The following is a 17,499-nucleotide window of genomic DNA, read 5'->3' as shown; positions in this document are numbered from 1 at the left end:
ATATCCTTCCCTCCTAGTGGTCGAGCATACACCATGAAAGTCCTTAAGGTGTCGAATTGGATCTTGTACGGGAAGTCCATGGAACTTTGGTAGAAGATTGATGAGAGCGGTCTTGAGTTCAAAGTTTGCATTTAAGTTGGGATGAAGTACATGAAGAGGTTGGAAAACAAAGTCCGGTGCACCCGCTTCCTTGAGAGTAACTCTCCTTGGAGCGGCCATGTTGTCAACACCTAGATCAAAAGAAGAACTATTAGTAGTATCAATGGAAGAGTAATTAGTGCCTTCCTTGAATGACGAGTCAGAATCTACTTCGGATATGGTTGGTGAATTGGTAAAAACCTTTTCACCTTCCTCAAAGGCTAACCGCCTCCGAGCTTGCCTAATATGAAGCATAGTTCTTTCAATTTCCGAATCAAATGGGGATAAACTCGGATTTGGTAGTGAACGCGTCATACAATGAAGGAGATAAGAAGCTCATGATATCAAGTGGTATTTAAGCAAAGATTAATCCTAACTAACAATCAAACAAACAAAAAATCCAGAGAGAAATGCAAGTATCCACATATTAACATATTCACACTAACCAATAGAATGGCACACATAAGTAAATCCCCGGCAACGGCGCCATTTTGATGAACGTTATATTCTCATGCCGGATTAGAAATTAACAATGAGTCCAATCGTGAGTATAGTCTAACCGACATGCAAATATCGCATCAAACAATCCTAAAATCTATGACCGAGAGTATTGATCCCTGATGAGCAGATAATTTACACGTTTTTTGGCATTGTTTTTACATAGTTTTCAGTATAATTTAGTTAGTTTTTAGTATATTTTTATTAGTTTTTAATTAAAATTCACATTTATGGACTTTACTATGAGTTTGTGTATTTTTCTGTGATTTCAGGTATTTTCTGGCTGAAATTGAGGGACTTGAGTAAAAATCAGATTCAGAGGTTGAAGAAGGACTGCAGATGCTGTTGGATTCTGACCTCCCTTCACTCAAAGTGGATTTTCTGGAGCTACAGAACTCCAAATGGCGCGCTCTCAATTGAGTTGGAAAGTAGACATCCAGGGCTTTCCAGAAATATATAATAGTCCATACTTTGCCTAAGTTTAGATGACGCAAACTGGTGTTGAACGCCAGTTCCATGCTGCATTCTGGAGTTAAACGCCAGAAACAGGTTGCAAAGTGGAGTTAAACGCCAGAAACAGGTTACAAACTGGCGTTTAACTCCAAGAGAAGCCTCTACACGTGTAAAGCTCAATGCTCAGTCCAAGCACACACCAAGTGGGCCCCAGAAGTGGATTTCTGCATCATTTACTCATCTCTGTAAACCCTAGTAACTAGTTTAGTATAAATAGAACTTTTTACTATTGTATTTACATCTTTAGTTTCATCTTTAGATCACGTTTGGGGGCTGGCCATTCGGCCATGCCTGAACCTTCATCACTTATGTATTTTCAACGGTAGAGTTTCTACACACCATAGATTAAGGTGTGGAGCTCTGCTGTTCCTCATGAATTAATACAAAGTACTACTGTTTTTCTATTCAATTCAAGCTTATTCCGCTTCTAAGATATTCATTCGCACCCAAGAACATGATGAATGTGATGATTATGTGACGCTCATCATCATTCTCACTTACGAACGCGTGCCTGACAAACACTTCCGTTCTACATGCAAACAAGCTAGAATGAGTATCTCTTAGATATCTAATACAGGGGACCGAGTCCGAGATATTAGAATCTTCGTGGTATAAGTTAGAACCCATGGATGGCCATTCTTGAGATCCGGAAAGTCTAAACCTTGTTTGTGGTATTCCGAGTAGTATCTGGGAAGGGATGGCTGTGACGAGCTTCAAACTCGCGAGTGCTGGGCGTAGTGACAGACGCAAAAGGATAGTAAATCCTATTCCAGTATGATCGAGAACCGACAGATGATTAGCCATGCAGTGACAGCGCATTGGACCATTTTTACAGAGAGGATGGGATGTAGCCATTGACAATGGTGATGCCCTACATAAAGCTTGCCATGGAAAGGAGTAGGAATGGTTGGATGAAGACAGTAGGAAAGCAGAGGTTCAGAGGAACGAAAGCATCTCTATACTCTTATCTGAAACTCTCACCAATGAATTACATAAGTATCTCTATCCTATTTTAATTATCTTTTAGTACACTATAATCTCTTAATACATTTGAATCCGCTTGACTGAGATTTACAAGGTGACCATAGCTTGCTTCAAGCTGACAATCTCCGTGGGATCGACCCTTACTCACGTAAGGTTTATTACTTGGACGACCCAGTGCACTTGCTGGTCAGTTGTGCGAAGTTGTGACAAAGAATTAAGATTATGAACGTGCATATAAAGTTTTCAGCGCCGTTACCAAGGAATGGAACCGTCACGATTTCTGCGCACCAAGTTTTTGGCGCCGTTGCCGGGGATTGTTCGAGTTTGGACAACTGACGGTTCATCTTGTTGCTCAGATTAGGTAATTTTATTTTAATTTTAAGCTTTTTATTTCTTATTTTCGAAAAATACAAAAAAAATTTCTTCTCTTTCGTTTTTCCTAATTATATTTCGAAAAAAAATAAAAAAAAAGTTTAATAAAATAATGAAACCAAAAATATTTTGTTTCTTGTTTGAGTCTAGAGTCAAGTTTTAAGTTTGGTGTCAATTGCATCTTTTTAATTTTCTAAAAATTATTTTCGAAAATTTCATGCATTGCATTCTTCATGATCTTCAAGTTGTTCTTGGCCAGTTTTCTTGTTTGATCTTCATATTTTCTTGTTTTGTGTCTTTTCTTGTTTTTCATATGCATTTTCAATTTGTTAGTGTCTAAAGTTTGATAATTTCTAGGTTTGGTGTCTTGTATATTTTTCTTTTCTTGAAAATTTTTCAAAAATAAGTTCTTGATGTTCATCTTGACATTCAAAGTGTTCTTGGTGTTCATCTTGACATTCATAGTGTTCTTGCATGCATCACATGTTTTGATCCAAAATTTTCATGCATTGAGTCTTTTTGATGTTTTTCTCTTTCATCATTAAAAATTCAAAAATAAAAAATATCTTTCCCTTTTTCACTCATAAATTTTGAAAATTTGAGTTGACTTTTTCAAAACTTTTTAAAATTTAGTTGTTTCTTATGAGTCAAGTCAAATTTTCAATTTAAAAATTTTATCTTTTTCAATTCTTTTTCTATCTTTTTCAAAAATCAAATCTTTCTCATTTTTCCTTTCATAATTTTCGAAAATTCCAAAATAATTTTCAAAAATTTTTTTCTTATTTTTATTCCATATTTTCGAATTCAATGCTAACAATTAATGTGATTGATTCAAAAAAATTAAGTTTGTTACTTGCCTAGTAAGAAAGGTTCAATTTTTAAACTTTAAAATCAAATATTTTTGTTTCTTGATAGTCAAGTAATCAACTTTAATTTTCAAAATCATATCTTTTTAATTTTTCAATCATATCTTTTTGATTGCTAATTTCAAATTCATTTTCAAAATCAAATCTTTTTAAATTTCTTTTTCAAATCTTTTTCAAAATAAATTTCAATCACATCTTTTTCAAAATCAATTTCAAAATCTTTTCTAACTTCTTATCTTTTCAAATTTGATTTTCAAATCTTTTTCAATTAACCACTTAACTTTTTGTTTGATTCCTATCTTTTTCAAAACTACCTAACTAACTAACTCTCTCTAATTTTCGAAAATTACCTTCCCCTTTTTCAAAAATCTTTTTAATTAACTAATTGTTTTTAATTTTAATTTAATTTAATTTCAATTTTAATTTTAGAATTTTAAATTTAATTTTAAAATATTTTTATTTTATTTTGTTTACTTTTCGAATTATTCTTCTCCCTCACCTCTTTCTATTTATTTATTTAATTACTAACACCCCTCTTCATCTAAGAATTCGAACCTACTCCTCACCCTTGTGTTTGGATTCTCCTTCTTATATTCTTTTCTTCTTATACTTGCATAAGAAATCTCTATACTGTGACATAGAGGATTCCATATTTTCTTTTCTGTTTTCTTCTTTTTCATATGAGCAGGAATAAGGATAAGAACATTCTTGTTGAAGCTGATCCTGAACCTGAAAGAACTTTAAAAAGAGGAAGCTAAGGGAAGCTAAAGCACAACTCTCTGGAGAAAATCTGATTGAAAATTTCGAAAAAGAAGGAGATATGGCCAAAAATAACAACAATGCAAGGAAGATGCTTGGTAACTTTACTGCACCCAATTCCAATTTACATGGAAGAAGCATCTCAATTCCTGCCATTGGAGCAAACAACTTTGAGCTTAATCCTCAATTAGTTTCTCTGATGCAACAGAACTGCAAGTTTCATGGACTTTCATCAGAAGATCCTTTTCAGTTCTTAACTGAATTCTTGCAGATCTGTGATACTGTTAAGACCAGTGGGGTTGATCCCGAGGTCTACAGGCTTATGCTTTTCCCGTTTGCTGTAAGAGACTGAGCTAGAGTATGGTTGGACTCTCAACCTAAAGATAGCCTGAACTCTTGGGATAAGCTGGTCAAGGCTTTCTTAGCCAAATTCTTTCCTCCTCAAAAGCTTAGTAAGCTTAGAGTGGATGTCCAAACCTTCAGACAGAAGGAAGGTGAATCCCTCTATGAAGCTTGGGAGAGATACAAGGAACTGACCAAAAAGTGTCCTTCTGACATGCTTTCAGAATGGACCATCCTGGATATATTCTATGATGGTCTGTCTAAGCTATCAAAGATGTCATTGGACCATTCTGCAGGTGGATCTATTCACCTAAAGAAAACGCTTGCAGAAGCTCAAGAACTCATTGACATGGTTGCAAATAACCAGTTCATGTACACTTCTGAAAGGAATCCTGTGAATAATGGGACACCTATGAGGAAGGGAGTTCTTGAAATTGATACTCTGAATGCCATATTGGCTCAGAACAAAATATTGACTCAGCAAGTCAATATGATCTCTCAGAGTCTGAATGGATTGAAGGAATCATCCAATAGTACTAAAGAGGCATCTTCTGAAGAAGAAGCTTATGATCCTGAGAACCCTGCAATAGCAGAGGTGAATTACATGGGTGAACCCTATGGAAACCCCTATAATTCCTCATGGAAGGATCAACAAAAGCCTCAACAAGGCTTTAACAATGGTGGAAGAAACAGGTTTAGCAATAGCAAGCCTTTTCCATCATCCACTCAGCAAAAGACAGAGAGTCCTGAGCAGGATCCATCTAACTTAGCAAATATAGTCTCTGATCTATCTAAGGCCACTTTAAGTTTCATGAATTAAACAAGGTCCTCCATTAGAAATCTGGAGGCACAAGTGGGCCAACTGAGTAAAAGGGTCACTGAAACTCGTCCTAGTACTCTCCCAAGCAATACAGAAGAAAATCCAAAGAGAGAGTGCAAAGCCATTGATTTATTCACCATGGCCGAACCTACAAGGGAGGGAGAGGATCTGAATCCCAGTGAGGAAGACCTTCTGGGACATCCAGTGATCAATAAGGAGTTTCCCTCTGAGGAACCAAAGGAATCTGAGGCTCATCTAGAGACCATAGAGATTCTATTGAACCTCCTTATGCTATTCATGAGCTCTGATGAGTATTCTTCTTCTGAAGAGAATGAAGATGTCACTGAAGAGCAAGTTGCCAAGTACCTTGGTGCAATCATGAAGCTGAATGCCAAATTATTTGGTAATGAGACTTGGGAAGACGAACCTCCCTTGCTCACCAATGAACTGAGTGATCTGGATCAACTGACATTGCCTCAGAAGAAACATTATCCTGGAAAGTTCTTAATACCTTGTACCATAGGTACCATGACCTTTGAGAAGGCTCTGTGTGACCTTGGTCAGGGATAAACCTCATGCCACTCTCTGTAATGGAGAAACTGGAAATCTTTGAGGTGCAAGCTGCTAGAATCTCATTAGAGATGGCAGACAACTCAAGAAAACAGGCTTATGGACTAGTAGAGGACGTGTTAGTAAAGGTTGAAGGCCTTTACATCCCTGCTGATTTCATAATCCTAGACACTGGGAAGGATGAGGATGAATCCATCATCCTTGGAAGACCCTTCCTAGCCACAGCAAGAGCTGTGATTGATGTGGACAGAGGAGAATTGATCCTTCAACTGAATGAGGACAACCTTGTGTTTAAAACTCAAGGAACTCCTTCTGTAACCATGGAGAGGAAGCATGAAAAGCTTCTCTCACTGCAGAGTCAATCAAAGCCCCCACAGTCAAACTTTAAGTTTGGTGTTGGGAGGCCACAACCAAACTCTAAGTTTGGTGTTGAACTCCCATATCCAAACTCTAAGTTTGGTGTTGGAAAGTCTCAACAATTCTCTGAACATCGGTGAGGCTCCATGAGAGTTCACTGTCAAGCTATTGACATTAAAGAAGCGCTTGTTGGGAGGCAACTCAATGTTATTTAATCAATTTTATTTTATTTTATTTTCTCTTTATTATTTCGTGTTTTATTAGGTTGATGATCATATGGAGTCACAAAAACTACTGAAAAATCAAAAACAGAATGAAAAACAGCATTGAAAATAGCACACCCTAGAGGAAGAGCTTACTGGCGTTTAAACGCCAGTAAGGAGCATCTGGCTGGCGTTTAATGCCAGAACAGAGCATGAAACTGGCGTTAAACGCCAGAAATAAGCAGCGGTCTGGCGTTTATTCGCCAGGATTGCACCCAGAGGAAAGCTGGCGTTAAACGCCAGAAACAAGCTCCATTTGGGCGTTTAACGCCAGAAACAAGCATGGAAGTGGCGTTAAACGCCAGAATTGCACAATAAGGGCATTTTTCATGCCTAATTGAGGCAGGGATATTAAGTCCTTGGCCCCACTTGATCTGTGGGCCCCACAGGATCTCCTCAGGATCTGTGGACCCCACAGGATCCCCACCTAACCCTATTCTCTCCTCTTCACACCTTTTTATAACTCTCTTCCCCAAATGCCCTTCACAATCACTTCAATCACTCTTTCCCATCACCCCCTCACCACTCACATCCAACTTCTCTTCCCCAAAAACCCACCTACCTTCAAATTCAAAATATTTTCTCTCCCAAACCCAACCCTAATGGCCAAAACTTAACCCTCTCCCCCTCCTATATAAACACCTCATTCCTTTTTCATTTTCACACAACACAACCCTAACTTCTCACCTTGGCCGAAAACACCTCACCATCCATCTCCTCCATTTTTTTCTTCTTCTACTTCTTTCTTTCTTCTTTTGCTCGGGGACGAGCAAACATTTTAAGTTTGGTGTGGTAAAAGCATTGCTTTTTGTTTTTCCATAACCATTAATGGCACCTAAGGCCAGAGAAACTTCTAAAAAGAGGAAAGGGAAGGCAATTGCTTCCACCTCTAAGTCATGAGAGATGGAGAGATTCATCTCAAAGGTCCATCAAGACCACTTCTATGAAGTTGTGGCCAAGAAGAAAGTGATCCCTGAGGTTCCTTTCAAGCTCAAAAGGAATGAGTATCCGGAGATCCGACTTGAGATTCAAAGAAGAGGTTGGGAAGTTCCAACCCCATTCAACAAGTCGGGATCCTAGTGGTTCAAGAGTTCTATGCAAACGCTTGGATCACAAGGAACCATGATCAAAGTGTGAACCTAAATCCAAAGCATTGGCTTACTATGGTTCGGGGGAAATACTTAGATTTCAGTCTGGAAAATATAAGGCTGGCGTTCAACTTGCCAATGATGGAAGAAAACGCACGCCCCTACGCAAGAAGGGTCAACTTTGATTAAAGGTTGGACCTGGTCCTCATAGACATATGTGAGGAAGGAGCTCAATGGAAAATTGACTCAAGAGGCAAGCCGAGTCAACTGAGAAGGCATGACCTCAAACCAGTGGCTAGGGGATGGCTAGAGTTTATTCAACGCTCAATCATTCCTACTAGTAACCGGTCTGAAGTTACTATAGACCGGGCCATCATGATCCATAGTATCATGATTGGAGAGGAGGTGGAAGTTCATGAGATTATACCTTAAGAACTCTACAAGGTGGCTGACAAGTCCTCCACTTGGGCAAGGTTAGCCTTTCCTCACCTCATTTTCCACCTCTGCAATTCGGCTGGAATTGACATAAAGGGAGATATCCTCACTGAAGAGGATAAGCCCATCACTAAGAAAAAGATGGAGCAAACAAGAGATCATGGACCTCAACATGAGCATGAGGAGATTCCTCACCATGAAATCCCTGAGATGCCTCAAGGGATGCACTTCCCTCCACAAAACTATTGGGAACAAATCAACACCTCCTTAGGAGAATTAAGTTCCAACATGGGACAACTAAGGGTGGAGCACCAAGAGCACTCAATCATCCTCCATGAAATTAGCGAAGATCAAAGAGCTATGAGGGAGGAGCAAGAAAGACAAGGAAGAGACATAGAGGAGCTCAAGAGCACCATTGGTTCTTAAAGAAGAGGAAGACGCCACCCTCACTAAGGTGGACTCATTCCTTAATCTCCTTGTCTATTTATTTTCTGTTTTTCGATTTTTGAGCTTTATGTTTATTTATATTTGTGTCTTATTATATGATCATTAGTGTCTAAGTGTCTATGCCTTAAAGTTATGAATATGAATCCATCACCTCTCTTGAATGAAAAATGTTTTAATTACAAAAGAACAAGAAGTACATGGTTTCGAATTCATCCTTGAAACTAGTTTAATTATTTTGATGTGGTGACAATACTTTTTGTTTTCTAAATGAATGCTTGAACAGTGCATATGTCTTCTGAAGTTGTTGTTTATGAATGTTAAATATGTTGGCTCTTGAAAGAATGATGAAAAGGAGACATGTTATTTGATAATCTGAAAAATCATAAAAATGATTCTTGAAGCAAGAAAAAGCAGTGAATACAAAAGCTTGCAAAAAAAAAATATGCGAAAAAAAAGAGAAAAAGAACAAGCAAGCAGAAAAAGCCAAAAGCTCTTAAAACCAAAAGGCAAGAGCAAAAAGCCAATAGCCCTTAAAACCAAAAGGCAAGGGTAATAAAAAGGATCCAAGGCTTTGAGCATCAGTGGATAGGAGGGCCTAAAGAATAAAATCCTAGCCTAAGCGGCTAAACCAAGCTGTCCCTAACCATGTGCTTGTGGCGTGAAGGTGTCAAGTGAAAACTTGAGACTGAGCGGTTAAAGTCAAGGTCCAAAGCAAAAAGAAGAGTGTGCTTAAGAACCCTGGACACCTCTAATTGGGGACTTTAGCAAAGCGGAGTCACAATCTGAAAAGGTTCACCCAGTTATGTGTCTGTGGCATTTATGTATCTGGTGGTAATACTGGAAAACAAAGTGCTTAGGGCCACGGCCAAGACTCATAAAGTAGCTGTGTTGAAGAATCAACATACTGAACTAGGAGAATCAATAACACTATCTGAACTCTGAGTTCCTATAGATGCCAATCATTCTGAACTTCAATGGATAAAGTGAGATGCCAAAACTATTCAAGAGGCAAAAAGCCACAAGTCCCGCTCATCTGATTGGAGCTAAGTTTCATTGATATTTTGGAATTCATAGTATATTCTCTTCTTTTTATCCTATTTGATTTTCAGTTGCTTGGGGTCAAGCAACAATTTAAGTTTGGTGTTGTGATGAGCAGATAATTTATACGCTTTTTGGCATTGTTTTTACATAGTTTTCAGTATAATTTAGTTAGTTTTTAGTATATTTTTATTAGTTTTTAGTTAAAATTCACATTTCTGGACTTTACTATGACTTTGTGTGTTTTTCTGTGATTTCATGTATTTTTTGGCTGAAATTGAGGTACTTGAGCAAAAATCAGATTCAGAGGTTGAAGAAGGACTGCAGATGCTGTTGGATTCTGACCTCCCTGCACTCAAAGTGGATTTTCTGGAGCTACAGAACTCCAAATGGCACGCTCTCAATTGCGTTAGAAATTCGACATCCAGGGCTTTCCAGCAATATATAATAGTCCATACTTTGCCCAAGTTTAGACGACGCAAACCGGTATTGAACGCCAGTTCCATGCTACATTCTGGAGTTAAACGCCAGAAACAGGTTGCAAAGTGGAGTTAAACGCCAGAAACAGGTTACAAACTGGCGTTCAACTCCAAGAGAAGCCTCTACACGTGTAAAGCTCAATGCTCAGTCCAAGCACACACCAAGTGGGCCCCAGAAGTGGATTTCTACATCATTTACTCATCTCTGTAAACCCTAGTAACTAGTTTAGTATAAATAGAACTTTTTAATATTGTATTTACATCTTTAGTTTCATCTTTAGATCATGTTTGGGGGCTGGCCATTCGGCCATGCCTGAACCTTCATCACTTATGTATTTTCAACGGTAGAGTTTCTACACACCATAGATTAAGGTGTGGAGCTCTGCTGTTCCTCATGAATTAATACAAAGTACTACTGTTTTTCTATTCAATTCAAGCTTATTCCGCTTCTAAGATATTCATTCGCACCCAAGAACATGATGAATGTGATGATTATGTGACGCTCATCATCATTCTCACTTACGAACGCATGCCTGACAAACACTTCCGTTCTACATGCAAACAAGCTAGAATGAGTATCTCTTAGATATCTAATACAGGGGACCGAGTCCGAGATATTAGAATCTTCGTGGTATAAGTTAGAACCCATGGATGGCCATTCTTGAGATCCGGAAAGTCTAAACCTTGTCTGTGGTATTCCGAGTAGGATCTGGGAAGGGATGGCTGTGACGAGCTTCAAACTCGTGAGTGCTGGGCGTAGTGACAGACGCAAAAGGATAGTAAATCCTATTCCAGTATGATCGAGAACCGACAGATGATTAGCCATGCAGTGACAGCGCATTGGACCATTTTTACAGAGAGGATGGGATGTAGCCATTGACAACGGTGATGCCCTACATAAAGCTTGCCATGGAAAGGAGTAGGAATGGTTGGATGAAGACAGCAGGAAAGCAGAGGTTCAGAGGAACGAAAGCATCTCTATACTCTTATCTGAAACTCTCACCAATGAATTACATAAGTATCTCTATCCTATTTTAATTATCTTTTAGTACACTATAATCTCTTAATACATTTGAATCCGCCTGACTGAGATTTACAAGGTGACCATAGCTTGCTTCAAGCCGACAATCTCCGTGGGATCGACCCTTACTCACGTAAGGTTTATTACTTGGACGACCCAGTGCACTTGCTGGTCAGTTGTGCGAAGTTGTGACAAAGAATTAAGATTATGAACGTGCATATAAAGTTTTCAGCGCCGTTACCAAGGAATGGAACCGTCACGATTTCTGCGCACCAATCCCGAGTCGTTCTCTCTAGAAATTGCCTTAGAATTCACATCATTGATTAGGAAGTCTTTTATGGTTTTGAGAGTTGGTGCAAGAATTCAAACTAACAAAAGTAAACAACAATTAATTGAAATAAAAGCCTTGGCCAAGGGTGAGTATTGGAAGTTCCATCATTGTAGCTTCCTTCAATTGTGATAAGAATTGATTATTGCTCCACTTAGTTAACCCCCTAATAATGGAGGAAAGTCAAGTGAAAGTAACTAACTTGAGTCACAAGTCCTAGTTTCACCCTAGGAAAGTCTAGCTTTAGTGCACTCCAAGTCAATTAGCAATTTTCAATTCCTAATCAACAATTGATATCCACTACTTAAGTGTCTCCAATAACTCAACCCCTAAGCCAAGTAAGAGAAATCTACTCCATAGCTAAGGTTGTTATTTTCACAAACAATTGGTGGGCAATTATGGAAGACATGATGTAATTGAGAGAAAAGAGTTGAATTAAAGCTATCTAATCCAAGTAATCATCAAAAATCAAGCAATTGAATGAAATTTCTCAATGCATTAATCAAAACTCAAAGTAACAAGGTCACAAATCTAGATCTAAGTGAATGAATCAAGAGAACACTAATTAAGAGTAGAAGAAGAGTAGATCTACAACTTGTATCAAAGTAAAAGTTAATTAGCAATGGATCTCACCAAGAAATCAAAGGAGAATTGCAATGGAGAGAGTAAAATCCTAGGGAGAAGTTGGAGTTTTTCTCTCTAAAAAAATGTAACTAACTACCCAAAATATCTAGAATTATGACTAATTATCCCAACCCCCTAATCCTTGGTCTTCATATGCTTTTCCCTCCAAAATCCTGCCCCAAAACAGGGCCTGGGACTGTCTGAAATCGCTGGTCACGTTTTCTTCTTAAAAAATCACGTGCGCCATCGGTGCGTACGCCCACAGTACGCGTACGCGTCCCTGGGGTTTTTCACGACCTACGCGCAGGCTTCAAGCATATAAGCACGCCAGCTTCTCGTCTCAGCTCCATCGCGCGGGCTCGGAGGGTGCATATCCGCGCGTACGCGTACAGTGCGCGTGCGCGCCCATGCTCAAACTCCAAAACTCTAATTTATTCCATGCTCCTTCCATTCATGCATGCTTCCTTCACTCCTCTCAGCCATTTTTACCTATAACTTCTGAAACCACTTAACAAACGGATCACGGCATCGAATGGAAATAGAGGAGGATTAAAGTATACCAATTCTGATGCAAAAGAAGCATGTTTTCATCTATGAAGCAAAGTGGGGAAAGGAACACAAAATCATGCAATTTTATATGAATAAGTGTGGAAGATCATTGATAAAACCCTTAAAATCTATATATGATAAACCCTAAAAATGGGGTTTATCACCAAGCCAGTGAAAAGATTGAGAAAAAATTTAACATTACCGGAACACTAGTTTCCTGAATGTCAAATTTTGATTGAAAAAGTTTATACCCTTCATCAGTAGGTGATGGTAGGATTTCTGGGATCGGTCCAAAGAAGTCCCACCATTGGTAGAACCAATTTGGAAAAACATAATTTGATTTTCTTTTAAAATAGATTAACCATGAATGTCTGTACTGAGTATTTTGAAACCAAAATACTTTAGTCCAGGCTTCCATGTAGTCCCAATAATTAAAACCTATTGGGTCATAATTTTGAGAAAACTTTTGGATTTTGTTTAGATTGTTCCCAAATTGCTTTGGGGTTAAAACTTTGAGGATTTGGATTGTTGAATGGGTTATAAAGTCAATATTAGTTTTGTCCTTGTAATGTTTAATAGATATTGAGTCGGTATCTATTAAAATGAATTCATAAAATTGGCGTATTTTATTGGGTGCAAATGGCTTGAAATGGAATCCAGTAGGAAAAATTTTTGGGATGACTTTGTTTGGTGAGTTATCCCAAAATTCAGGCTCTATTTGGATAATGTTTGAGTATTTGTTTGTGGATATGTAATTGGTTTGGGTTTTTTGTGTTTTGGTAGTAATTGTGGATGTTTGCGGTGTTAGGACTATGTTCTTTTCTCTTGGTTTCTGTACTACAGTCTTTTGGTTGGCTAAATGGGATATTAGTTCAGCTAAGTCAATTTCTTCATCTGACTCACTGCAAATGTCAGCCCAAGATTTTTTGTTAAGTTTGGTGAGGCCTTCGTCTTGTAAGGCCAAGAGGGTTTCGATTGGGAAGGCGTAGTCTGCCTTAGTCTGCTTGGCTTGATTGATTGCTGGTTCAATGGATTATTGGGCTGGATTTTTAGAGGGTTGTTGGGTAGATTGTTAGGTAGATGACCCAGTTGGGATGCTTGACCCTGATTTTCTGGTTGGCCCTGCTATGGCTAGGCGAACGCCTCTGCCTCTTACTGAGGCTAATGTTGCCTTTTTAGGCATCGTCTCTGTGCTTGTCTCCCTGCAAATATTCACGTGTGAGAAAGTCAGGGAGAGAGTTTGAGTTTCCCTTGATATGCTCAATATCAAAATAAAAAATGCTTAATATAGCTTGCCACCTGGCAAACACTTGTTTTGATGCAAGATTTTAACGTCATTTTGTAAAACTTCTTTAGCTGATTTGCAATCAACTCGGACTAAAAACTTTTGATTGAGTAAGTCAGATTGAAATTTTGTGATGCATAAAATAATGGCTAAAATTTCCTTTTTTATAGTGGAATAGCTTTGTTGAGTACTATTCCAATGTTTTGATGTAAATGCAATGATACATTCTTTATCATGCAATTTTTGTTTTAAGATACCACCATATCCTAAATTAGATGCATCTGTTTCAACACTTTTGAATGCATGAGGAACTGGTAGGTAAAGGCAAGGAAGATTTCGAACTTTGGTTTTAAGAAATCTGATGATATCAGAATGTTTGTCCATCCATGGCGGAGGATTTTTCTTAAGCCTATCCTGAAGAGGCTTAATGAGATTGTTAAGATTTGGGATGAAGTTTGAGACATAATTAAGACATCCTAGGAACCTCAGGAGTTGAGGTTTGTCAAGGATATAGTCTGGAAACTTTTCTACAAACAAAATTGATTTTTCGATTGGGGTTATTGTTCTTTGGGAAATCATATGACCAAGAAAACGAATTTTTGTTTGGAAAAGGACAATTTTCGATTTTGAAACCACAAGTCCATTTTTCTGGATGATGTACATAAAAGTTTTAACATGTTTGAAATGTTCTTGTAAAGTTTGAGAGAAGATTAAGACATCATCTATGTAAACAATTGCAAAGTTTGAATATGGGTTAAAAATATCGTTCATTATTTTTTGAAATTCCGATGGGACATTTTTCAGACCAAACAGCATTACATTCCATTCATATTGACCAAATGGGACTGTAAATGCAGTTTTGTATCTATAAGATTCTTTAATCTGAATTTGCCAAAAACTGGATTTCATATCAAGCTTTTAAAAGATATTTGCTGAATTTAACCTATTGAGTAAATCCTTTTTGTTTGGGATAGGATAACGAATCCACTGTAAAGCTTGATTCAACAGTTTGTAATTGATGACAAGCCTGGGAGTTCCTCATTCTATCTCAGCTTGCTTATTGACATAAAAAGCTGAGCAAGACCAAGGACTCTTACTAGGATGAATTAATCCTTTATTCAAAAGGTCATTAATCTCTTTTTGACAATGCTGCAAAAGCTGCTCATTCATTTGAATAGGGCGGCCTTTTGTAGGGATTTTTGATTCTTTGAAACCTTTTTCATAGGGAAGATCAACAATGTGTTCTTTCCTATTCTAGAAGGTATGTGGCAGATCAGAACAAATAGACTTTTCAATTTGGTTTGAAAGAATTTTAATTTTATCTTGAATCCTTGGTTGAGAAAGTTGTGATTCAAGGGTTTTAAAAGAGATTTCTTCTTTCAAAAAACAAATCTGTTTGGTTTTGGATTCGATTAAGTTGAGAGATTTCTGGTTTGGTGAATCTAGGAATTCAAAGAAAGATACCTGTCCTCCCACAAAAGAGGTAAGTCCAGGAAAATCTGCTAGGTAGGGAAACAAAAGGATTATAAAAGATGTCCCCAAGACTACATCGTTTTTTATATCCTTTGCTATGATGAAGTTGGTTGGAATCCTAAGATTACCTTTTTCAACAAAAGCATTGGTTAACTTGAATTTGATGTTTAGTCATTCACCCATTATTAAGCTAAGACGTTCAGTAGTTTTTTCAAAATACTTTGTGGGGATCAGACATTCTTTAATACAATTTGAACCTGCACCTGAGTCAAAAAGTGCGATGGTTTCAAGAACAAAATCTTTAACGACAATTCGGATATTAACACGATGTTTCATAAAAGAGAACACGTTTATTATTCTTAAGATTTCTTTTCTGTCATTGTCGTTAGAAATTTCATTTTCTTGTTTTTTAGAAAACTCAGTTTGGTTTTAAAAAGGATCAAGTTCTTCATCATCAGACCCTTCTTGTTGCATTAATTGCGAGAGAATGAGTTGATGATTGTCTTGATTTCTTTTGATATCTTGGATTTCCCTTTTGAGGTTGTTGACCTCAGTGTGGAGATCCTGAATGGTTATGGGATGAATAACTTGTTTTTCTAATTTTTTGAAAATGGGTTTGACATCATATTTATTACTAAGGACAAGGTTTTTGGGTTTCTTTTCTTTTTGTAAAGATTTTTTTAATTTCAAAAGAAAGTCTTTCTTTTGTTCTTGATCTTCAATAGCCTCTATAGCATCAAATAGGAGATCTTGATCTTTGGATAAAACATTAATTTACTTGACATCGGAATCTGAGGATGATTCAATATCATCAACTTGGATATTATTGATATCATCGGAGGATTTTAGTCCAGATTCGTCATCTGAACTTTCAATTAAAAGATTGTTAATCTATTCCTCAATCTGGGGATCAAGGTTCAGATTTAATCTTTCCTTTTAACCTACAGTATTTGCTAACATGTCCTGGTTTTTTACATGTATAAAAAATAATGGGGTTTTTCTGAGGATACTTTTGAAAATTTTTTTGGAAACCTTTTTCATTCTTGGTTCTTTGAAAACTTTTCCTTGGTCTTCTGAAATTCTTTTCAGGATAAGATTTAAAATTTTTTTGATTGGATGGTCTTTTAGTTTTCCTTGGATGACAAGCAGGAAGACCAAATTGTTCACAGAAAGTTCCCAAATTGATTCGATTTTGTTTTTTCTCACGAGCAAGTTGTCGTTGGATCTTATCATCTTGACAGATCTTTAGAGCAACCTTTTGGATGAAAGAGATAATTTGACCATAACTTAACGCATCATAGGGAATTAACCCATCCGGAGTTAAGCTACGAATTTTGTCCCATACTTTATCTCCCAGGGATTGGGAAGTCTAGCTAGGAATTTTTCCTTCCAGAAGGGCTGTAGAATGTCTTCTCTGGTATAGACCCTAGAAAGAAAGGTGTCTTTATACTATCTAAAGTCAGACAAGGTTTTGCATCTGAGATTGGAAAGTAATTCAGCAGAATGATCTTTTCAAAGAGATGGATCCCCTATGAAGTGGCTTGCTATAGTAAAGATTAAGGTATTAACCGCATCAGGGATAGGTTCCCCGTCATCTCCAATGATGGGTTTGTTTTGATCGTTAACCTTTATGGCAAAAAGGATTGATTGTTTTTGGTCATCAGAAAGGTAGTTATCCCACAAACCTTTGAGTTGACCAGAGAAACCAGAAACAATAACATTGGTTATTGCTTCCTCAGAGGTGTCATGAGCAGCTTGATAGGTTGTCCCTACCATGGTCATATGCTGAAGCATACTCATGATGTTGTATTCAATTTTTCCATCTATGTTCCATTCATAGACATTATTGGCATTGAAGCTGACAAAACCTAGTTCCCGTTCTTTAAGGGCTAGAGCAGGAGCAGACATACAACTATAACTAAGCGCAGAGGGTTTGGTTAAACCCTTCCATTTAGTCATGGAATTGGTCATGATTGGGCTAACTTTAAGAGATGATTTTCCTGAATCATCACTTTGGTCTGAAGAGGACTCATTAGAGTCTTGGTTAAGAGCATTAATGGCTTTGGATGCATGAGTTTGTATCCGAGATGTAGATTCACCAGAGTTTGTAGGAGTTTTGGGGACAGTAGTAAGACGACTTAAAAGTTGGTCGATCTTCTGCATGACTTCTGAATCACCAGATTCTTGTTTTAAAATAGAAGTTTTAAGACTTTGTTTAGCCTTGCTACTCATTTTGAAAGGTTTGAAAAG

General features: G+C 37.5%; 1 non-coding gene across 1 annotated transcript; it reads right to left on the bottom strand.

Moving 5' to 3' along the window:
• Nucleotides 1-4,584: 4,584 nt before the first annotated feature.
• LOC112788466 (small nucleolar RNA R71) lies at nt 4,585-4,692 on the bottom strand. The gene has a single exon (XR_003195828.1). It is a non-coding gene; the product is annotated as a small nucleolar RNA R71 (small nucleolar RNA).
• Between the last annotated feature and the right edge of the window lie 12,807 nt (nt 4,693-17,499).

The sequence above is a fragment of the Arachis hypogaea genome, chromosome 20, assembly GCF_003086295.3.
Source record: "Arachis hypogaea cultivar Tifrunner chromosome 20, arahy.Tifrunner.gnm2.J5K5, whole genome shotgun sequence".
NCBI classification, from domain to species: domain Eukaryota; kingdom Viridiplantae; phylum Streptophyta; class Magnoliopsida; order Fabales; family Fabaceae; genus Arachis; species Arachis hypogaea.
This window is presented reverse-complemented; position numbering and strand designations above follow the sequence as displayed.